Source organism: Entelurus aequoreus, linkage group LG26 (assembly GCF_033978785.1).
Source record: "Entelurus aequoreus isolate RoL-2023_Sb linkage group LG26, RoL_Eaeq_v1.1, whole genome shotgun sequence".
Classification (NCBI taxonomy): Eukaryota; Metazoa; Chordata; class Actinopteri; order Syngnathiformes; family Syngnathidae; genus Entelurus; species Entelurus aequoreus.
The window spans coordinates 30,940,880-30,965,464 of NC_084756.1; the positions used below are offsets into that span (position 1 = coordinate 30,940,880).

The 24,585-nt window shown below is 38.6% G+C and overlaps 1 protein-coding gene across 3 annotated transcripts in view; it reads right to left on the minus strand.

Annotated features, from left to right (window-relative positions):
• Positions 1–24,585, minus strand: part of cbfa2t2 (CBFA2/RUNX1 partner transcriptional co-repressor 2) — a 172,895-nt gene that overhangs the window by 77,702 nt on the left and 70,608 nt on the right. The window contains exon 3 of one of the 3 annotated variants that reach the window (XM_062037789.1): positions 2,263–2,343. The exons of the other annotated variants lie outside the window; for them this stretch is intronic. The gene's annotated coding sequence lies outside the window, so the exon portion shown is untranslated. The remainder of the gene's footprint in view (positions 1–2,262; positions 2,344–24,585) is intronic. 3 annotated transcript variants of the gene reach the window in all.

Sequence of the window (24,585 nt, forward strand, 5' to 3'; positions counted from 1 at the left end):
TGTATCCCTTGCAGACTGTATTGATATATATTGATATATAATGTAGGAACCAGAATATTAATAACAGAAAGAAACAACCCTTTTGTGTGAATGAGTGTAAATGGGGGAGGGAGGTTTTTTGGGTGGGTGTACTAATTGTAAGTGTATCTTGTGTTTTTTATGTTGATTTAATAAAACAAAACAAAAAAAAAACCCCAAAAAAACGATACCGATAATAAAAAAAACGATACCGATAATTTCCGATGTTACATTTTAAAGCATTTATCGGCCGATAATATCAGCAGGCTGATATTATCGGACATCTCTAACGCAAACCATAACCAACCATAATAAAACCAACACCTACTGTATAATTTCCACTCTCGCTGGGATGCCGACCGACATGACGTGCACTTAATCCCGTTTAGATGAAATATCAATCGCAATCCTTATAAAGGGTCAAAAGAAAGTTGCTGCAATTAGCGTCTTTTTGTGTCTTTGTCTTTTTCGCCATCTCAGGGGATGTGAAAATCTACTAGCCTGTCGGTCCATTGCCACATTTGTCTACTAGCAGGTGAGAGATGCATGATTTACAATCTAGAATTGACTTTTAGCAAGTTTGAGACGAAGCAAAAGCAGCCGCTGGCTCAGTGTGTCAATAATAGCAGCGTAAACTAGCATTAGCTTTCTGCTGTCAATGTGCCGCTAAAATAGGCCGTCTGCGTTAGCGCTTATAATAACAGTATCGCTCATATTTGGTTAAAATTCAGGTCATGACGTGTCAATGGAGTATTGTTGGCAGTGTTTGGATGTATTTTAGAGGGTTTTATGGGCGCAATAGAGGACCCTCCATCTGATGACTCAATTGCTAGCTATTTATTTACGATTTCAAATGCATAAAAAAGCCAAGCATATGTGTTCTTGTCTTACATAAGGATTGTGAATGATAAACAGCACATCTCTTTCCAATTTGTGTATATTTCCAATAAGACTGATCTGATATTATGGTCAGGGAGCAGAAGCATTCCTACAGTGACGTAGAATCTACGGAAATTGCCGAAGATATGCGTAGCGGAATATTCAAAATGGCCGTCTGAAATTGTGGCATTATGTGATGTTTGGACGGTATTTTCACATATTTTGCGGATTGCAAATACAATTGGATATGGCTAGTGAAACTGTCATGTCTTCTGTGGTCATGTTTTGTTTAGTTATGTTCTGTTGGTTTAAGACTCTTTTTAGTTCCTGTTTACGCTCCATTGTTTGGTTTCCATGACAACTCATTTGTTTCACCTGTCATGTGTTGGACTCACGCACATGTCATTAATCACGAAGATACTTTTTAAGCCTGTAGTTGCCAGGTAGTCAGCCTGGCGACATTACCCCATGATACCCCTGTTACTCCTATGATTATGCGTTCCATGCCATAGTTCAGTGGTTCTTAACCTGGGTTCGATCGAACCCTAGGGGTTCGGTGAGTCGGCCTCAGGGGTTCGGCGGAGGTCAAAACACACCCGACTCATCGTGTAAATACAAACTTCTCCCTATCGGCGTATTACGTATACGGCAACAGCAGAAGTCACACTGATTTGCAGGTGTGTAATTTGTTGTGAGTTTATGCACTGTGTTGGTTTTGTTGTTTAAACAAGGTGATGTTCATGCACGGTTCATTTTGTGCACCAGTAAAAAACATGGTAACACTTTAGTATGGGGAACATATTCACCATTAATTAGTTGCTTATTAACATGCAAATTAGTAACATATTGGCTATTAACTAGTCATTATTAAGTACTTATTAATGCCTTATTCGGCATGGCCTTATTATAACCCTAACCCTCTAACCCTGACCCTAACCCTAACCAAATAACTCTAAATTAAGTCTTTATTACTTAGAATATGTTCCCCTAGTGTCCAAATAACTCCAAATTAAGTCTTTGTTACTTAGAATATGTTCCCCATACTAAAGTGTTACCAAAAACATAACTTTGTCTTGAGTTTGAAAAAAAAAATAACATTTATTTTTCACTACAGAAGGGTTCGGTGAATGCGCATATGAAACTGGTGGGGTTCGGTACGTCCAACAAGGTTAAGAACCACTGCTATAGTTCCATGCCTTGCCAAGTGAATTTGTGTTTATTAATGTCACCGTCGAGTTTTGTTTCATGTCCTTAGTTTACGTTTAAGTGTTGGTTTTTTGTTTCCTGTGTTTAGTTGTGCCTCCGCCTTGTGTGCGCCTTTTGTTTTGTAGTACTTTTGAGTAAATAATTAAAACATGTATCTACCTTCATCTGATGTCCAGTCAAGTCGATTTGCACCTTGAGAAAACAATCCATGCAGTAATTTGCGTCATCACAGCCCACGCCCTGACAGAAACACAAATAAGCATATAAAGTCAACTTGTTTTTCCATTCTACTGGTACTTTAAAACACCCGCAAACTTAATAGAACACGCAAAACTGATCTATTAGGAATGTGTCGCTTAAATGAGCAAAGTAGGAGCACAATCCATTTAGCGCAGGGATGTCAAACTCATTTTAGGCTCAGGGGCCGCATGGAGGAAAATCCATTCCCAAGTGGGCTGTAATGGTAAAATCATGGCATGAATAACTTAAAAATAAAGACAACTCCAGGTTGTTTTCTTTGTTTTACTTTGGCCAAAAATAGAACAAGCACATTCTGAAAACGTACAAATCACAAATAATCCTCTGGACAAAACACTTCAAGTTTGTTGAAAATTCTGAGGAAACTGGTGCAGTTTCAAAAACACATTGAGCTTAGAGTTTGTCTCAGTGTATCTACAGAGCCAGGATTAAACTTTAAGTCACAGTCTTTCTGGGGTTGAACAAAAAAACACAACATGTAAACTCTTCCAGGTATTAAATACCTCCTTTGTCATGTCCATGTATCAATCCACTGCTAACTCAACAAACCGTAAGAAACTGAGGTAAAAACTATTCATAAAAACTGTACATATACATTCACTGTAAAAACATACATATACACATACTGTACATATACATTCACTGTACAAACACACACATACATATACTGTACATATACATTCACTGTACAAACACACATATACACATACTGTACATATACATTCACTGTACAAACACACATACTATATACACATACTGTGCATATACATTCACTGTACAAACACACACATACACATTCTATACATATACATTCACTATACAAACACACATATACACATACTGTACATATACATTCACTGTACAAGCACACATATACACATACTGTACATATACAAGTACATATGCACACATACACTCATGCACATAATCACGTTTCATCAAACATATATTAACGTTGTTGCCCTAGGGTAAACTGGGTGTAACACATGGCACACTGACAAAGCTTAACCTATTGTTACTATAACAATCCACAAGGTTACTGTAGGTTGCTTCTCTTTCTTCCCCTCCATTTTTCTGCATTCTTTCGTATCTCAAGCTATCATTACGTATATGTATTGTTGCATTTGAACAATTGTATTGTTGATAATAAAGGAAAAGTATTGGTATTGTTTATTATCAATAGCACTATTTCTATTGGTATTCATATTGCTCCATTTTTAGTGTAATAATGCTCATTGTCATTTCTGTATTATTTTTTATTTTCGCTAAATGCTTATTTGCTATTACTTTTACCATCATATTTGTACATGTCGTATTTGCTGATGTTGCTCTGTTGTTGTTGTTGTGTTTGCTGTTGTTGTTTTTGTGTCTCTGTCTAATCCCCCTCTTGTCCCCACAATTCCCCCCTCTGTCTTCCTTTTTTTCTCTTTCTATCCCCTCCTGCTCCGGCCCGGCTGCACCAAATGATAATATAAATACATTTAATAAAGTCAAAATACAAATAAGGCAACAAGAGAAGTATCCTACACTTCTCTTTTGTAAAGTAAATCTGAACAGCCGATACGGGCATCTACATCTACTATATGATTTGCCTGAGAAGCTGGGCAGGACAAAAAAAAAAAAAACTATTCAGAAGGGTTAAGTTTTCTTGTTTTTGACAGAGACATTATGGGGGAGTCAGGGTGCCAAATAACGATGTGTTCCAAGAAGAAGACATAAAACGGCAGGTTTTAAGTTTCATGTGGGTCGAGGGAGAGGAGCCGCAGCCGCGCTTTACTTTGTACCTCTTGCTAGTCCTAACAGAATTGCTATTGTGACATCCAGTGGACAAATTTAGAACAGCAGTTTATTTCTATCAAAAAAAATGCAGCTCATTTTAATACTTGGTAAACTCATCACCCGGGCCGTACAAAACCTGTTCATGGGCCTGATCCAGCTCGCGGGCCGTAGGTTTGACGCGCCTGATTTAGCGTGTCTGTCTTTATGAATATGCAGAGAAAAATGCTGATCATCAGAACGCCCACGATACTGGGAGAAGAAAATGCAAATATCAAGGCTAAAACTGATCTCCGGCCGCTGTTTTGTCTATATATTTAGTACATCTAGAAAGGGCGTGCAAACTGGCAGTTGCGGTGTGGCTTGGTTGGTGGAGCAGCCATGCCAGTAACTTGAGGGTTCCAGGTATTTGGATCTTTTTACAATGTAAATACTAACTAAAAATGCTACTGAATCAGTTTAGCTAGTTGCTGGCCACAAAACATACAGGGAGATAGTATTAGCTTGTCCGAGCTAGTGCAAAGGATCCCACCCTTTTTTGGGGGGGTAGTACAATGTGCCTAAGGCTATGTCTACACAAGTGGTTCTTAACCTTGTTGGAGGTACCGAACCCCACCAGTTTCATATGCGCATTCACCGAACCCTTCTTTAGTGAAAAATTTAAAAAAAATTTTTTTCAAATTCAAGAAAAAGTCATATGTTTTTTTACTGGAGCACAAAATGAACCGTGCATGGACATCACCTTGTTCAAAGAAGAAAACCAACACAGTGCATGAACTCACAACAAATTACACACCTTACACCAGGGATATCCAAAGTGCGGCCCGGGGGCCATTTGCGGCCCGCAGGTAATTTTTTAATGGCCCCACGGCCCATTTTAAAACACGATTAAAAAAAATTAAAAACATAAAAAGTGGTATGAAAGACCAAACAGGTGAAATGTAACAAGAACATGTTGCAATGTTTACTCTAATAACACAAAGCTGCCATGCAGGCTGTTTCTTTCTTTAAAAAATAATAATGAATCAAAATCAATGTTATTGTGAATTATTGACTTATCCAAAGCTCCAATTACGTCACATTAAATATTGCACTTTGAGATATTTTTGGGGGAAAATGTTGCATATTTTGTGTTTGCCATATAAAAAATGTAGTTTTTTTTTGTTTGTTTTTTTAAAGAAGGGCCTAAAACGAACAAACAAAAAACATAAACAACAATACAACATATAATTGACAGATAGATCTGAAGTTGATCTCGAGATTATTGTGTTAAAAGTAAACAGTAAAAAAAAATGATAATTTATTTTTTAACACTTTAATGAGTAGGACCCTTTTGGATCCCCAATAATTTTTGTGTGATTTGTTTTTAAGTGTCATTGCTCAAAAAATAATAATGAATTAAAATCAATGGTGTTATTAGTTATTGACATTTTTAAGGCTCCAATTATTATATAATCTGAAATATTCCTCTTAAAAATGTTTATGGGTGAAAATATTGCATATTTTGTGTTTTTTCCAGAAAAAAAACAGGGTTTTCTTTGACAAAAAGAGCATACCACTTAAATCTTTAAAAACGTTATATTGACAGATAGACCTAATGTTGATCTAGGCAAGGCAAGGCAAGGCAACTTTATTTGTATAGCGCTTTTCATACACAAGGCAGACTCAAAGTGCTTCACAGACAACAAAGTGAAATGAAAGAAAATAAAAGCAAAATTAAAATGCAGACAATAAAAATAAAAATATAAAATATAAAAAATATATCTAGAGATAATAATACTGAATAATGACACATTTTAAATATTTTTTGGACCAAAACCCTTTGGGGTCCCCGGGATCAAGCCTGAGTGGAGGCCTTAATGTATATTTGTTATACATATATTGTATTGGTTTTTAAAATAAAAAAATATCAAAATGGCCCCCGCTTGCTTTGATTTTTCAGTGTGCAGCCCTCAGTGGAAAAAGTTTGGACACCCCTGCCTTACACACATTACCATGAATTGATTAACGTGGACCCCGACTTAAACAAGTTGAAAAACGTATTCGGGTGTTACCGTTTAGTGGTCAATTGTACGGAATATGTACTGTATACTGTGTAAACTGTACTGTTTCATATAATGTATTCACTTCCTTTGCAATCTGCTAGTAAAAGTTTAAATCGATCAATCAAACAACCTGCAAATCAGATGGAAAATTAGGGGGAACATTGTTGGGTCCATAATACGCTGATAGGGAGAAGTTTTTATTTACACCATAAGTCGGATGTGTCTTTACCTCCGTGGCGGAGGCTCCGCCGAACCCCTGAGGCTGACTCACCGAACCCCTAGGGTTGATCAAACCCAGGTTAAGAACCACTGGTCTACACTAACCCGGATAACCCCTTAGCCTAAGCCTCATTTCAGCCACACTAAATCAATGTTTAAGATCCCCCTCCTCGGACAATTTTTTACACGGGTAAGTGCGCCGTCTATTTCTTGAATCTCCGGCTCGTAGCTTTGTATGGACTCATCGATCGTTTACAAACTGAGTTCGGAGAGGAAGTGATGCCAGAAAGACCGCGCCCCACACAGAAAGTGACGTCAGAAAGATGGAGGCGAGTCATCCAGACATGCCCGTGTGGAAATGACACATGAATACCTTAAGAGAAGCAAACGCATGATTGCAGCTATTTCGGATACAACACATCTCAGACGGCTACATAGACGGTCGAGCGACGGTTTTGGATAAGGCCTGGCAGCCTGGTGGGATATGTTTGTCAACGAGTGTGTTGTGCCAGCTGAACGGCAAGAGAACTTTCGAATGTCCAGATCAGCTGTGATTCTACTTTGTGAAAAACTTCGTCCATTTGTCGAAGTCGGAGACAACGACAGACTATGAAAAACAGCGAATACATTTGGACTGGCAAAGCAGACTATTACTAGTTGTTGTCCGCGATGTATGTCGAGCGATTACTCAACGTCTAGTTTTAGATTTTGATTTACATTTATTGGTCCCCGTTGATGAAATTCATTTTCACTGCCGTACATTTAAACAATAGACATTACACATCACGAAACAAAAATAACAAAAAGACATCATACATGACCAACACATTTACAGGCTTGTCAGACAGGTCGGCCGGGCCTGCTGTTAAGGGCGGCTATAGCTGCAGGGATAAGGCTTTTCCTGAGACGGGCCCTCCGGAATTTGATGGTTCTGTACCTGCGCCCTGATGGTAGTGGGATTATGTATTGGTGTAGTGGGTGACTGATATCCTGGACTATCGTGTTTGCCAGTCGAATGATGGACCTGTGGTTTAAATCTGAAATGTTGGGTGTGGGTTTTGTACTCCATAACTATTCTGAAGCCATGAAGTGGTTGCGGCAGTCAAGTACGACCGCCAATTTCAGCCTACAAGCACAGCGTCCTGAACAGATATTTATGATTGTTGTAAAATGTTCTTTAACACATTGTTTACTTTCACACGACCATTAAAGATATGATTCATGTATGATCGCTCAGGTGTGATTCACTACAATAGTCTAACAGCTGCTGATGGCGAGGCAAGCAAGGTTTACTGTTAAAAGAAATGTGGCAATAGTCTACATTGAAACACAGGGTAAGGATACTCTTCCAGGTCAGAGGTGACTATGAAACGAGCATTTTTTTGGCGTATGCGTACTAGATCGCGTTGCGCCGGTGGACTGAGGGGGGAGGAGGTCTTAAACGACCAGTGTGTGTGTGTGTGTGTGGACACGGATAAGGTTAGGTGGGATTTACCCTGGATAACCTTAGCCGGCTTAGTGTAGAAGGGGCCTAAAAATGCTACTGAATCAGCTTAGCTAGTTTCTGGCCACAAAACATACAGCTAGTGCAACGGATCCCAGCTAGTGTGTTTTTCTGGCGTAGTACATTGTGCCTAAGGTTGCAAATGGGTGGAAAAGTTCTAGTAAATTCCCTTTTAAATGACAAAACACTCATTATGTGATTAGATGACAACTACCGTATTTTTCGGACTATAAGTCGCAGTTCTTTTCATTGTTTGGCCAGGGGGGTGCGACTTATACTCATGAGCGCCTTATGTGTGACATTATTAACACATTACCGTAAAATATCAAATAATATTATTTAGCTCATTCACGTAAGAGACTAGACGTATAAGATGTCCTCGGATTTAGCGATTAGGAGTGACAGATTGTTTGGTAAACGTATAGCATGTTCTATATGTTATAGTTATTTGAATGACTCTTACCATAATATGTTACGTTAACATACCAGGCACATTCTCAGTTGGTTATTTATGAGTCATATAACGTACACTTATTCAGCCTGTTGTTCACTATTCTTTGTTTATTTTAAATTGCCTTTCAAATGTCTATTCTTGGTGTTGGGTTTTATCAAATAAATTTCCCCAAAAAATGCGACGTATACCCCAGTGCGACTTATATATGGTTTTTCCTTCTTTATTACGCATTTTCGGCCGGTGCGACTTATACTCCGGAGCGACTTATACTCTGATGAAAATTAGTTGGATATTTAAGTGCAGACAAAAATAATAAATAAATATGTACACTACCGTTCAAAAGTTTGGGGTCACCCAAACAATTTTGTGGAATAGCCTTCATTTCTAAGAACAAGAATAGACTGTCGCGTTTCAGATGAAAGTTCTCTTTTTCTGGCCATTTTGAGCGTTTAATTGACCCCACAAATGTGATGCTCCAGAAACTCAATCTGTAACGAGCTAAACTGTTTTCAGATGTGTGAACATGATTGCACAAGGGTTTTCTAATCATCAATTAGCCTTCTGAGCCAATGAGCAAACACATTGTACCATTAGAACACTGAAGTGATAGTTGCTGGAAATGGGCCTCTATACACCTATGTAGATATTGCACCAAAAACCAGACATTTGCAGCTAGAATAGTCATTTACCACATTAGCAATGTATAGAGTGTATTTCTTTAAAGTTAAGACTAGTTTAAAGTTATCTTCATTGAAAAATAAGGACATTTCAATGTGACCCCAAACTTTTGAACGGTAGTGTATATTATAGTAAACAGAGCTGCATACAAACTAATTTACTAAACACAGCCGTAAAACTATCACACACACACAAAAAAATATTTTATTAAATATATTTTTGTATTAATGATTTTAGGGTTCAAAACGATGACACTCAACAGTATTTGTTGTCAGTAAGTACGTATTTAAGTGAGGATTATCAAATGTTCCCGGCCGCCTCTTTTTCCCGTTTATTCAGGGTTTCTCGATTAAATGTCACATTCACTTCGGTTCATCACATTGTTGCCATTTTTCCCATCCAACCTTTTCATTATTTCCCTCCTTTGACTCACTAACCAACTTACCAGCAGCCCCCCTTTTCCTTTACGCTCCACATCGTCCTGATTCACGCTCCCAATCTTGGCTAATCTGATGCAGCCATAGATTTCCCTGTCTGATCTTGCACATATTTATCCATTACATCCTTCACAGTGTGTTTATCTCTTACAAGCACACCCCTTTTAACCCATAATTGTCCTCAGAGGGAGGTCCATTTACTGTAAGAGTCAAAACCAAGTAAAAGATCAAATAAGAGGATATTTGGGGCGGGGGGAATCATTAAGGATGAAGTGATACTGGAATGATAGGTCGCATAAACAAAAAACAGACTTTATTGAGTGTCGGCGCTGGCGCTGAAAGGAATGTGCTTTCCAGAAATAAACATGCTCATTTAAATCTATTCTTCCTCCTGCAGTTTTAGTTAAACAGCAGTTGAGAAACCACAAAGTGGTTCTGGTAAGAACATGCCTGATGACGTAGACGACTTTTCTTAGCACGGCGGGCAAAAACGTCAAATTCTCCTCTCTTTTACTCTTAGAGCTAAGTTGTGTTAGTTATAGTGTTAACAATATTTTGGTACAGGTACCAAAATTATTTCGATACTTTTCGGTACTTTTCTAAATAAAGGGCAGCAAAAAAAATGGCATTATTGCCTTTATTTTAACAAAAAATCTTACGGTACATTAAACATATGTTTCTTATTTCAATTTTGTCCTTAAATAAAATAATGAACATACAAGACAACTTGGCAAAGGCTCCTAATTTAGCTGCTGACGTATGCAGTAACATATTGTGTCATTTTCCATTCTATTATTTTGTCAAGATTATGAGGGACAAGTGGTAGAAAATGAATTATTAATCTACTTGTTCATTTACTGTTAATATCTGCTTACTTTCTCTTTTAACATGTTCTATCTACACTTCTGTTAAAATGTAATAATCACTTATTCTTCTGTTGTTTGATACTTTGCATTAGTTTTGGATGATACCACAAATTTGGGTATAAAATCGATACCAAGTCGTTACAGGATCATACGTTGGTCATATTCAAAGTCCTCAACGTAATCATAGTAGTATCGGCTAAATACGGTACTGTACTTGGTATCATTACAGTGGATGTTAGGTGTAGATCCACCAATGGCGTTTGTTTACATTGTGACGCCGGTGAGCTACGGTGTGTAGTGAAGCATGTTTAGCTATTCCTCGTCCTGCAGGGATGATACTGTAAGAAACATACTTTATTTGTCACCATGGAGGCGAGGAATAGTGATTTAGAAGTAGCTAAAACACTGCCGACTGGGGGCCGGACTTTAGCCATGTCTTAAAGCACCTCTTCCTGAGGGCGTTTCAGTGTTATAACTTCACCTTTATCGTTAGTTTTTAAGCCAAAATGCGTCCGTTCTCCCTTTTCTGTCTACACACTGTGTCTGCTTGTAAGTACTCCGTGATTGTGCGCTGCCGAACATGCTCCTCTGCTCGTAAACCAGCAATGACACGACGTGACGACGATGGGGGCAAGTGGCAGACCGGTACTTTTCAGAGGCGGTATAATACCAAATATGATTCATTAGTATCGCGGTACTATACTAATACCGGTATACCATACAACCCTAGTTAGTTATCAATAAAAAAGGCTTGTTTTAGTATAACAATGTATATTCCTTAAAAAATTTGAAGATGCTTGGTTGAGAAGCCTGGTTGTAGCCAGTTGTGAGGTCCAAAGGTTGAGAGCTCTGTCATTGATTTACCCTTTCAAATTATGTTAATCTATGCGTGAACGTGACTGGACCAACAGTTGCGTGACGCGACAAATGAACACGGTGTGGATGTGGGTGTCAACAGGAAAGGGAATTATACAGTATCAACCTGGATCAATATGTGGCAACTAAACAATTTGCGCACCGAGCAAGTCAGAGATGCCAACACTAACTATCTGTCTGAATTTTATTTTTATCATGCATATAACTAGATGAGGCAATTCCTGAAGGAATTGCGTGTGAATGCTCCAATGCTGAAGTTGAACTAAAATCCTGGAATTCTTTTAGAATTGTTGAAGTAGAGCACACAATTCCCAAACCGGCTGAATATTTTGAAGTTGGAACAGTTTGAATCCGATGAAAAATGTGGGAGTTGTGGAACTTTGAAGAATGTCCCATTTATTTCAATGGGAATTTCCCAAAGTTTTGGGAATTTTGGGAAAAGCGGGAGTTTTTTTGAAAATGGTAAAAAAAAACCTTGAATGGTCTGAATTAGTTGGAATGGCTGGTGTTGGAATTTTTCAAATGGGTGGATACATTTTGAAGTAGTAACATGTTGAATTGAGAAATGGTATTACAGAATTCCTGGAATTTCTGGAAAACCGGGAATTTTTCCAGTTCAAAAAATAACTTTTTTTGGTTGTCTTAATTAAGAGGAATGTTTTGACGGTGGAACGGTTGAAATGCGTTGAAAAATGTGGAAGGAGTAGTCGACAGAAACAAGAGTGGAATTAGGGCTTTGGAAAACCAATAATTCTGAAAACCCTGGAATTTTTTTTCACCTGGAAAAAATGCAGTTTATATTTCCAAGATGGTGAAATGTGTTGAAGGTGGAATGGTTTGAATCGGTTGAAAAATGTGGAAATGGTGGAAGTTTGAAAAATGGCCAATTCATTTTGAATAGGAAAATTGCCCCGGAAAACCTGGAATTCTGGGAAATCTGGGAATTTGTCAAGGGAAAGCCTGCGATTCCCGAATAGGCTGAACGGTTTGAATCGGGTGAAAAATGTGGAAGGTAGAGCGTGCAAAATCTGGAGGAGAAGAAGAACAAGAAGAAGTTTAATAAATAGATTCATTTTGGTGTAGAAAACCATATGTGTGAATGCTTTGGAGCATTCACACAATTAAATGAATATTTTGACTTCTTTTTTGTATCTATACAGTGATTTCTTATGTTCACTGAAATTTAATGATGGGATATGGTATAAAGTGAAGTTATTTGCTACTGTAGCTCATCACAGTGAATTACTTTTTATTATCTAAATATGATCCCCACAAGGTCTCTGAGGTCAGCTGATCAATTTCTTCTTGTTGTCCCAAAGACACGATTAAAATCCAGAGGGGATCGTGCATTTTCTGATGTGGCTCCAAACTTTGGAACGATATCCCTTTTGGTATTTAGACGGCTGCGCCTTTAATGAGTTTTAAATCACATCTTAGAACATATACTTTTTGGCTTTTAAACCAGCATGAGAGTTGTGGGATTTTGGTCTGTTTTATTTTTTTTAACGTATTTATTCTCTTTTTAGTTAAATGTATTTTATAATCGACTGTCCTTAATGTGGTTTTAACTCCAGCGTAGCACTTTGTGAAACTTGTATTGTCTTTTGAATGTGTTATATAAATAACGTGGATTGGATTGGATCTTTTGTTGTCTAATCAATATTGCTTTTAGGTTGACCCTTTTTCACATCATTAAAATAGCCTTATGGCTAATTCTGGTACATTGAGAGTACATTCTACTATAGTACACTGTCCCTGTCAAATAAATGATTAAATTAAATATGTAGACCACATTTAATGCTCTTGTGTTATAATTTACCGCAGACGTTTTTTATCCACCGTGGGTGTATCAATTGTGGGCTTCAAGATTATCTGATATTCATCAACACTTGCAAAAGGCCAGATTATTTATTTTATTCTCTTTTCACTCCCATAACGTATAACCGGATGTGTGTCCAGGAGTAAAAAAAAACATAATTGTTTTTCAATCAAGGAAACTGACAGTATGGCAAATAAATATTTTTCAAACCATGAACTTGCATTTTATAGTTTAAATTTGTAGAGTCACCCTGAAGAGTATATTACAATATATAAGTCGCACCGGAGTCGCACAAGCCAAAAATGCATAATAAAGAAGGAAAACAACATATATAAGTCGCATTTTTTGGGGAAATGTATTTGATAAAAGCCAACACCAAGAATAGACATTTGAAAGGCAATTTAAAATAAATAAAGAATAGTGAACAACAGGCTGAATAAGTGTACGTTATATGAGGCATAAATAACCAACTGAGAACGTGCCTGGTATGTTAACGTAACATATTGGTAAGAGTCATTTAAATAACTATAACATATAGAACATGCTATACGTTTACCAAACAATCTGTCACTCCTAATCGCTAAATCCCATGAAATCTTATACGTCTAGTCTCTTACGTGAATGAGCCAAATAATATTATTTGATATTTTATGCTAATGTGTTAATCATTTCACACATAAGTCGCTCCTGAGTATAAGTCGCACCCCCAGCCAAACTATGAAAAAAAACCTGCGATTTATAGTCCGAAAAATACGGTACATTGAATACACATAAAAAAATTCTAAAAGTTAAAGGAGCCATATGTAAGAATTTCATGTCAAGTCATCATTTTATGGCATTATGTCAAAATGCATTAATAAATCATGTTATTTTCGAATACCATTCTTCCAAACTTGCTCCAAACGAGCCCTATGGAATTTGAAACGTTAACGACGAATTGTGCCTTGGTTACTTACAATACATCAGCGGGTATCTCCAAATATGGTAGAGGTTTACCAGAAGAGCTTTAAACGGGTCCGCCAATTTTTATTCAGTTGTAGTCAATAAGACTATGTTTACACTGCAGTGTGGCGTGGACGTGGCCCAAATCAGATTTTTTCAAATCAATAAAGATACCAATATTCCATCCATCCATCCATCCATTTTATACCTCTTGTCCCTCATCAAATAGTAATAAAAATGAATCAGATGAATAAAGTGCAAACATAAAATTTATATTTTGTATAAAATCAAACTGTAGACAAAAATGTAGTATTATTAATTGCATGCAAATAAGTAAACAAGTAAAACATTTATATAACTATATAGTTTTAGTAAGTGGTTGAAGGCAGTGTTTTCCCTGAAGTATCCTGGACTTCTTGTTGGTGTGTCCTGTTGTTAAAGACAATGCACACTTGATTGCACATGTAATATATCACTATATTGATGATTAAATGTGTTATAATTCCACAAGAGTTTTGCAGCAGCTGTCCGGTTTGGATGTGCAGAGCGACTGTTTTAGTCATCGCATTGTGCATGTACATGGAACCTAGTGTAAATGATTCCACCACAGTAAGATGCTTCTTAGCTGGAGTTTGTTGTTAGTGGTTGCGGTCTTGTTCACCCCCTAAAGAGTTGCATTTCCCCCACTCGGCTCGTTGCTGTTTCAGATGCTGGAATAAGATTGTTGTGCTGCTGCCTTTTTTTTAGAAACTGCAGCGTGCAGTCACTTGCTCCACGCCTGTTGCCGCAGATCTGAAGCACTGGCAACACTTTTCTTTTCTTGGAATAAATGTCTCGTTATCGTTAGCATTAGCATTAGCCATGTTTTGCTAGGGTTGTGGATCCCCGCTAAGGAAGTTAGGGGGCGGGCAAACACATGGGGGCAAAAAACATACATTTTTCCTTTTTTAAATCGCCTGCAACAAAAAACTTGCAATTATCGATAAAATGAATACATCGCCCAGGCCTAGTTGCAGCCCTAAAGCAGTACATAATATTTTAAATCAGGAGGCAATTTGATTTTAAAACACAAAGGTCTTGAGATTTGCGAATTGTAGAACATGCAAGAAGAAACCTATAATGACTATTTTTTGCACTTATGAAGTAATAGATAGATAGATTGATAGATAGATAGATAGATAGATAGATAGATAGATAGATAGATAGATAGATAGATAGATAGATAGATAGATAGATAGATAGATAGATAGATAGATAGTACTTTATTGATTCCTTCAGGAGAGTTCCCTCAGGAAAATTAAAATTCCAGCAGCAGTGTACAGAGTTGAGATCGAAATTAAAAAGTAAAAAAGTAAATAATGGGGGTATAAATGGAAACAAAATAGAAAAATATTACAATAAGAATAAAAATAAAAAGCAACAATGAGAATAAAAATATAACAGTAAAATAAGAATATAACAAGAGAAACTAGACCATTGGTTCTTAAACCTTGTTGGAGGTACCGAACCCCACCAGTTTCAATGCGCATTCACCGAACCCTTCTTTAGTGAAAAATTAAAAAAAAAGTTTTTTCAAATTCAAAACAAAGTTATATGTTTTTGGTAACACTTTAGTATGGGGAACATATTCTAAGTAACAAAGACTTAATTTAGAGTTATTTTGTTAGGGTTAGGGTTAGAGGGTTAGGGCCCGGGTTAGAGAGTTAGGGTTATAATAAGGCCATGCCGATTAAGGCATTAATAAGTATTTAATAATGACCAGTTAAGAGCCAATATGTTACTCATTTGCATGTTAATAAGCAACTAATTAATGGTGAATATGTTCCCCATACTAAAGTGTTACCATGTTTTTTTACTGGTGCACAAAATGAACCGTGCATGAACATCACCTTGTTCAAAGAACAAAACCAACTCACAACAAATTACACACCTGCAAATCAGTCTGACTTCTGCTGTTGCCGTATCCGTAATACGCCGATAGGGAGAAGTTTTTATTTACACGATGAGTCGGGTGTGTTTTGACCTCCGCCGAACCCCTGAGCCCAACTCACCGAACCCCTAGGTTTCGATCGAATCCAAGTTAAGAACCACTGAACTAGACAGTAGTGACCATGTTATGAAAAAGTATTGCACTGTTATGCTACTGACAACGGTATGCAGAGGGTGACTGGCATCATCCAGGATGCTCACTAGTTTTTCCACAGTCCTCTTCTCTGTCACCGTCACCAGTGAGTCCAGTTTTATTCCGATCGTAGAACCGGCCCGCCTGATCAGTTCTCCAATCTGGAGCTGTCCTTCTTAGATCTACTGCCCCCCCCCCCCCCCCCCCCCCCCCCCCCCAGCACACTATGATGTAGTACAGAACACTGGCAACCACAGACTGGTAGTACATCCACAAGATACAGCTGCTTCTGAAGTTAGTAATACAGTTGAAGGGAGGATGGAGTGAGATAATGTGCCATCCAGGTGTGGGTATTCAAGTAAAAGTTAGCAGTATGAAAAAAGTGCAACCTCACTGAAATATGCGAACTGACCACAACCCATTTAACATTCCATTGCATGCATGTTGGTACGACGTCCCACTGGGGTGACTTTTCCTTGCCCGTATGTGGGCTCTGTACCGAGGATGTCGTTGTGGCTTGTACAGCCCTTTGAGACACTTGTGATTTAGGGCTATATAAATAAACATTGATTGATTGATTGATTGACAAGACTATGTGCCAAAGAAAGAAACAATGGCTGCGAAGAGAGAAATGATTGATCTAACAGTGCAAACAGGCCCACGTTGTTTGGAAAATGTAATGAGGTCGTCATGTTTACTGTTGTATTTTAAATAGACCCTCTGCCAGCGATGCTGTTTGAAGTGTGATTTCCATCTAGATGTTTAATGATGTGTCAAAGCAATCGGGTCTGGTTTGCCTTGCGTCTAATTTAATCATTATGATCGCTTCCAATTGTGTGACGTCGTGCTGGGAAAAGGATCCCATATTAACTCGCCATCGGCAGCATTGTTTCCGTGGAACATATTGCCAGTCATGACCACATAATGCAGCCTGTGCAGGTCATGCACGTTAAGGTTTTCAGAATTAATCAAGGCAGAGTTTGTGAACAGACAGTTTACCTTAGTGCTGTCAGAAATGTAACCTCATTTTAAAAGTCTAACTGCATTGTTGACAAATATTTATTTGTGAATGTGTTTTAAATCGAGAGTTCAAAACTTGCATTTGCTGGCATGCTGACTGAGGCTAAAGCAAATAAATGTATGCGCACAACATAACTATTAAAGGTGCCATATGTAATCATTTCATGTCAAGTCATCATTAAATGGCCCTGACATGTCAAAAGGCATTAATAAATCATGTTCTTTTTGAATACCTCTATAACTGATAACGGTAGTTCATCCGGGATATACTCATTTCAAAATTTGATTTATAGCCCCGAAATCTTATTGTTTTCATTTCGATGCCCCGCCCTCTACCATTTGACCAATTAGAAAGTGTGTCACATCCAGGTTGCCAGTTACGCACCGCCACCTTCGTCTCGCAACTGCCACTGGTTAAGTTACTAAACATGTCAGACCATAGTAAATCTAAAAGGCCCTGTTATGATTCTCAACTTATTCATGACAAAGCCAGGAACAAAACGAGGATTTGTATTGGGGATGCCTTTGAAAGATGGAGACAATTGAAGGCAGAGAAGATCTTTTCATCGGACACCAAACTTGCTAATTTCCTCCTTGATAGGTAAGTTTTATTTACATTTACATCATTTACGTTTTCTTATTACTTGTAATAAATGGAAATGGAAATTTCGTATGTAAACTATATTGCCCAATACAGTCTATGATCTTGTCTAACAAAGCTAGTATGTTCGTGCAACGAAGGCTTAGCATGCTACCCCGGTCAATGACACATCGACATACAGGCTAACGGGGGAAATATATGCCCGTTAGCCTGTATGCCGCTGTGTTGTGCAACTGACAGGGCAATACATATTTTCGACAAATAAAACCTGTGTGGATATGGGTAGTGTCAGTGCCTATTTCGTTCTCAATATGCTGATACACTGAGGAAATGCGTTCCAACATTAGCACGGCTAATTGCGGTTTCTGGTACAGTATTGACATGGTAGTAGGCTATATGTTTTATGCATGATGTGTTTTTTTCGTAAAGTGGATTGGCTCATAGAATCACACTCTGCACTGAAAGATGGTGATTGATTGAGTTTAGTTTATTTCGAACATGAACACAGTATATTACATCACACATAATTTTATATAATTTCTCTTTACATCATGTCCGAAAAGGAGTAGGAAGAAGCAACGCTTATTTAATCCTACCCCTTTCCCACTTCAGAGCGTTTATAAATACATATGTTCATTACTTACTTTTTCAGATAAGAAGATGAAGGGTTAGCAGTTGGGGCGGTATGGCTTGGTTGCCGATATTATCGGCCGATAAATGCTTCAAAATGTAATATCGGAAATTATCGGTATCGTTTTTTTTAAATTATCGGTATCGTTTTTTATTTTTTTTTTTTATTTTTTTTTTTTTATTAAATCAACATAAAAAACACAAGATACACTTACAATTAGTGCACCAACCCAAAAAACCTCCCTCATTCACACAAAAGGGTTGTTTCTTTCTGTTATTAATATTCTGGTTCCTACATTATATATCAATATATATCAATACAGTCTGCAAGGGATACAGTCCGTAAGCACACATGATTGTGCGTGCTGCTGGTCCACTAATAGTACTAACCTTTAACAGTTAATTTTACTCATTTTCATTAATTACTAGTTTCTATGTAACTGTTTTTATATTGTTTTACTTTCTTTTTGATTCAAGAAAATGTTTTTCATTGATTTATCTTATTTTACTATTTTTTTTAAAAAGGACCTTATCTTCACCATACCTGGTTGTCCAAATTAGGCATACTAACGTGTTAATTCTACGACTGTATACAACGGTATCGGTTGATATCGGTATCGGTAATTAAGAGTTGGACAATATTGGAATATCGGATATCGGCAAAAAAGCCATTATCGGACATCTCTAGTTGGTATAGCGGCTGTGCCAGCAACTTGAGGGTTTCAGGTTCGATCCCTGCTTCCGCCATCCTAGTGACTGCTGTTGTGTCCTTGGGCAAGATACTTTACCCACCTGCTCCCAGTGCCAGCCACACTGGTTTAAATGTAACTTAGATAATGGGTTTCACTATGTAAAGCGCTTTGAGTCACTCGAGAGAAGCACTCGAGAGATCTGGGGCCGTACTTATCAGGCTTCTTAGAATTACTCCTAAGAAGTCTGCTAAGAGTTGACTTAAGAGTAAATAAATTCTTCGCTGAAAGCTGCACTTAAAAGTTAGTTATCAAGCGTCTTACTCACACTTTCAGCGAAGTGTAGGACTGAATCTTAAGTGTCACACTCAGAGCTGAATTACGACATTACTATGTGCCGTAAACGGAATTTTAGGTGACGTCATTTCTGTGTCCATAGAAATGACCAATCACGGAAGGGAATCGGTTGTCTAAGAATAAAGAAATATCTTGGAAATATTTAAGTGGACAATGGGAGTGTATATTTTGACAATAAACTACAAAATAATACAAAACAAACTAGTCCCCGCCGGCACTCACGCTACCGCTCCCTCTCTTCTATCGCCCACACACTCACTGACGTCACTCACCTCACGGCCACACACATACGCTACTGTCATAACATTTTCTTTCCAATTCATTAATTAGGCAACTAATTTGAAACTGGTGTGGGTGGCTCTATATATACTAGCCCACTGCAGACACATGCAGAAATCAACAAGGAATCGAAAAGTATTAAATCTGTGACAAAAATAATATCCACTCTGTCTAAACGATACCGTTTGATCAGCTGCTCGTCATCAAAAAAAAACCAAACATTGTTCCGTTCCCTGAACGTTCGCGCACGTCTCTCTCGCCTCAGTGCCATCCCCTGCTGGCAACTCCTAACCACTTAAGACACCTCTGAAGGTCTCTTAAATATCGTGGAGAGTAGGAGTGATTCTTAGACTTAAGAACGTTGATAAAAAGCTTTTATTCTTAAGTTTGAGAGTAGGACTAAATTTCGCAAATTCTCAGGACTTAAGTGTAAAATGGCACTCTAAGAAGCTTGATAAGTACGGCCCCTGGTTTCCAATCGCATAATCCAGGTGTGTTAGTCAAACTTTACAAAAACCGAACACGGTCGGACTAAGGTGTTGCCATGGGCTGTAAGAGGCTTATTTAGAGCTGAACTATTTGAGAAATCTGACTAATTTAGTGTGTACTGATTTTCAGTCATCAGAATGCCAAGCTATATGTCTTCCCTGCTAGGGAGCCACTTTGTTATAAAGAGGATTTGGATGGAAAATACATTTTAGCACATTAGTTACAAGATGGCCTCCATTTAAGAATACAGTCCCTTGAGGCTCGTTCGCCGAGAAATTAAAAACAAATGAGTGGCTGGTCTTTGGGGGCTCTGTCACAAAACAACCACTGGTACTTTGCCCCCTCCTGACATGCTAGTAGCCCTTCACGCCTCCACCCCTCCTGCATCTCTGCACCAACCCCCCTCCTCATTGTGCCCTCCTTTTCAGGCACTCCCATATCACCCATAACAAATGGGTCCCGTATTCTCCCCCACGTCTTTTTCTCTCTCTCATGCGCTCGCTTTGCTTTGCCGATGAAAGGCAGGCATTGAGCCGGCAGTGGCATTCCAAAACTTCAGGCTTCGGCTCCAGTGTGTCTGGCTATTCAACACTGCTGGGAGCCATTAGTTTAAGTAAGGCCTGACCCACCTACTCACCCACGGAAAACCCTCAGATCTCCTATTACACTCCGAGAGAGGGGAGGAGACACGCGGCATGTACGGCGGCTGCAACGTGCCTGTGCGTGAACGACCAGGTCGGCAGAGATGGGTAATATGAAGGAATACGGGTATTTTGGGGGGGAGTGTGTATATTTGTGAGGGAGGGGGGAAAGTGAGGGTAAAAGTATTTGTGGGACAAATGGAGCGAGAGAGCAGCGGCTGCATGTGTTTTGAGTGTCGGGGTCAAACGCTCTCTTGGCCGCATCTTCCCAAAAGTTTCCAAACTGGGAGGCCAAGTGTGCAGCCAGATGCCAAAGCCCCTATTCCTTCGTTCCTCAATAACTCTCCTTAAAGGATATAAACCCCATGCTTTTTCCCCAAAGCCCATGCACTGTTGTGGACATCTGTAGCCTGGTGGTAAAATGCGATCGGACGAGGATTGTACGGTATACCATATCCAACGTTCCCTCTAAGGTGCGCGCCTGCGCAACTGCGCACTGCTCACGCGTCCTCTGCGCACAGCAGATTAATGTCGCGCAGAAAATCAAAAATCCCATCTGAACTCTAAACGAAATAAACACATTACAACTTATTCTGTATGATTTTGCAATGCAACTCTGTGAGTGACAGGTGACAACAAGAGTGGCCCCAATGAATAAAACAATCTTTGTCAACACAGTTCAATTATCGTCTGTCGAGACACTTTACGGACAGGAATTCCATCAATCACTTTATTGAGCAAAAAACACACCAAAAACATGAGTAAAAAAACTTTTATCTAGAAAAACTGGTCATTTTCTGCCATACAAACCAGGCTTTAACCAACTTTGTCATCCGTCATATCAACAGAAGCCGCTCGCTCTGTCTCACCTGCACCAACACACGCACTCATGGCACTTAGCCAGTGCTGCGTTTATGGCCACACAAAAAGTCGGACAACCCCAACGCCACACAGTGTGTAAAAGCCAGGTTGTAACACTCTGACTCCTCAATCAGATGTGTGCTTATTTTACTGCCATTTATTAAGGATGTTAATCTAAGGATATTATTTATGAAATGTTGTCACTAGATTTCATAAATGCTAATAAAAAGATGTACTTTACAGACAGAAAGTTACAGGAACTAAATGTAATCTCTGAAAGGGGTAACATTTCTTTTAAAGGCAGGACCCGCAGCCAGACATACAATACTAGCACATAGGTAATTAAAAACATGTTTTTTTGTTATTGTCATTGTAAGGGGGCAAAATCACTTATATCAGAAAATAATTTTAATAAAACATTTAAATAGTTATGATGTCAGGTTTGGGACAGGTGTGACGCTGGTGTGGCCACAGTGTGCACGTCTGATGTTGCTCACATGTGCTCCACGGAATGCTCAGGGAGTTTGTGCGTTTGCTCACACACATGAAAAATTAGAGGGAACATTGACCATATCATATTCGGTACTATACCGCCTCTAAAAAGTACCGGTCCCCTGCCCCTCCGCCCCGCCGTCGTCATCACATTGTGTCATTGCTGGTTTACGAGCAGACGAGCATGACGCACAATCCCGGAGTACTGACAAACAGACAATAAGGGAAATCGGACGCATTTTGGCTTAAAAACTAACGATCAAGGTGAAGTTATAACACTGAAACACCCTCAGGCTATGTCTACACTAAGCCAGATAACCCCTTAAACGAATAATTATTTAGCCGAAGCATCGTGTCAGCCACACTAAACCATCGTTTAAGGTAACCCACGGGTAAGTGCGCAGTGTATTTCTTGAATCTCTGGCTCTTAGCTTTGTATGGACTCATTGATCGGTTACAAACTGAGTTCGGAAAGGAAGTGACACCAGAAAGACTGCGCCCCACACAGGAAGTGACGTCGGAAAGAACGCGCCACAGCCAGCTTCATAACAACCTGTTTCCACTCGGAGGTAAACACTAGAAATATGGAGGCGAGTCATCCAGACATGCCCGTGTTTCCCCTTCCTCTTCATGTACAGACGCTTGTGGAAATCACACATGAATACCTTAAGAGAAAGCGATTGCAGCTATTTGGGATACAACACTTCTCAGACGGCAAGAGAACTTTCCAATGTCCAGGTCAACTGTGATTCTACTTACCGAAAAACTTCGTCCATTTGTCCAAGGAGAGACAACGAGAATGCGGGCTCCCGTGGATGTGATAAAAAAGGTAGCGTCTGCTTTGTATTATGTGGACGACAAGGGAAGACTACGGAAAACAGCGAATGCTTTTGGACTGGCAAAGCAGACTGTATCAGTTATTGTCATGTATGTCGCGGTCTCAAGGTCTAGGTCCAGAGTATATAGAGTCACCAAAAAGGAATGGACAATGAAGGTGAAGGCAAAAGAGTGAGGAGTGTCCTGACCAGATATCTAGATCCCTAGATTGATTGATGTAAAATGTTATTTATCACATTGTTTACTTTCACTTGTCCATTAAAGATTTGATTAATTTATGATGGCTCAGGTGTGATTCACTACAATAGGGCCCCACAGCACACTGGATTCCAGTTAATTGAAATACCGCAACACTGGATATTGTTCAGATAAATTTAATTTAATTTAAGAACTTGCACACAAAGCAACTCTGGAGATGACTATGACGTGCACATTTTCCGCGCATGCGTACTAGGTCGCGTTACGCCAGCGGACGGAGGGGGCGGGGGTCTTAAACGGTGGCATTGTTGTGTGTGGACACAGATAAGGTTAGGTGGGATTTACCCTGGATAACCTTATCCGGCTTAGTGTAAACGGGGCCTCAGTGTGCTGGAACTGGTTGCAAGGTATGCTGTGAATTTAAATTTACAATCTGCAAATTATTTAATTTAGACATAATAATGCCGTACATTTTAGAGTATGCGCTTGCTTGCTAGTGACATTACAGTAAACTATTTTAGATTTTACGGTGATTTACTGTTGCTATTTAACAATTTGTTGCCATCGTTTTTACGGTAATTTTTTACACTGTGTTATTAATAATTCAGAAATATGTTAAAGAACTTATTGGATTTATATGTTGTAAAAGCTTTGTTAGTAGTTATTATAAATACTATAACGCATACATCAAACTGTATTATTCTGACCTCTTTCATGGCTAGCTAGCTAGCGAGCTAACCCAGAACTGACAAACTGGTAACCGTGACCTGATGGACACGACACTAGGATTCACAACACACAGACATTCTGACTAGGGCTGCAACTAACAACTAATTTGATAATCGATTAATTTGTTGATTATTACTTCGATTAATCGATTAATAATCGGATAAAAGAGACAAATTACATTTCTATCCTTTCCAGTATTTTAGTGGGAAAAAAACAGCATACTGGCACCATACTTATTTTGATTATTGTTTCTCAGCTGTTTGTAAATGTTGCAGTTTATAAAGTAGCCTCTGCGCATGCGCATAGCATAGATCCAACGAATCGACTAAATTAATCGCCAACTACTTTTATAATCGATTTCAATCGATTTAATCAATTAGTTGTTGCAGCCCTAAGTCTGACTATTTGATAGTTTTATTGTATACCGTATTTTTCGGACTATAAGTCGCTCCGGAGTATAAGTCGCACCGGTCGAAAATGCATAATAAAGAAGGAAAAAAACATATATAAGTCGCACTGGAGTATAAGTCGCATTTTTTGGGGAAATTTATTTGATAAAACCCAACACCAAGAATAGACATTTGAAAGGCAATTTAAAATAAATAAAGAATAGTGAACAACAGGCTGAATAAGTGTACCTTATATGAGGCATAAATAACCAAC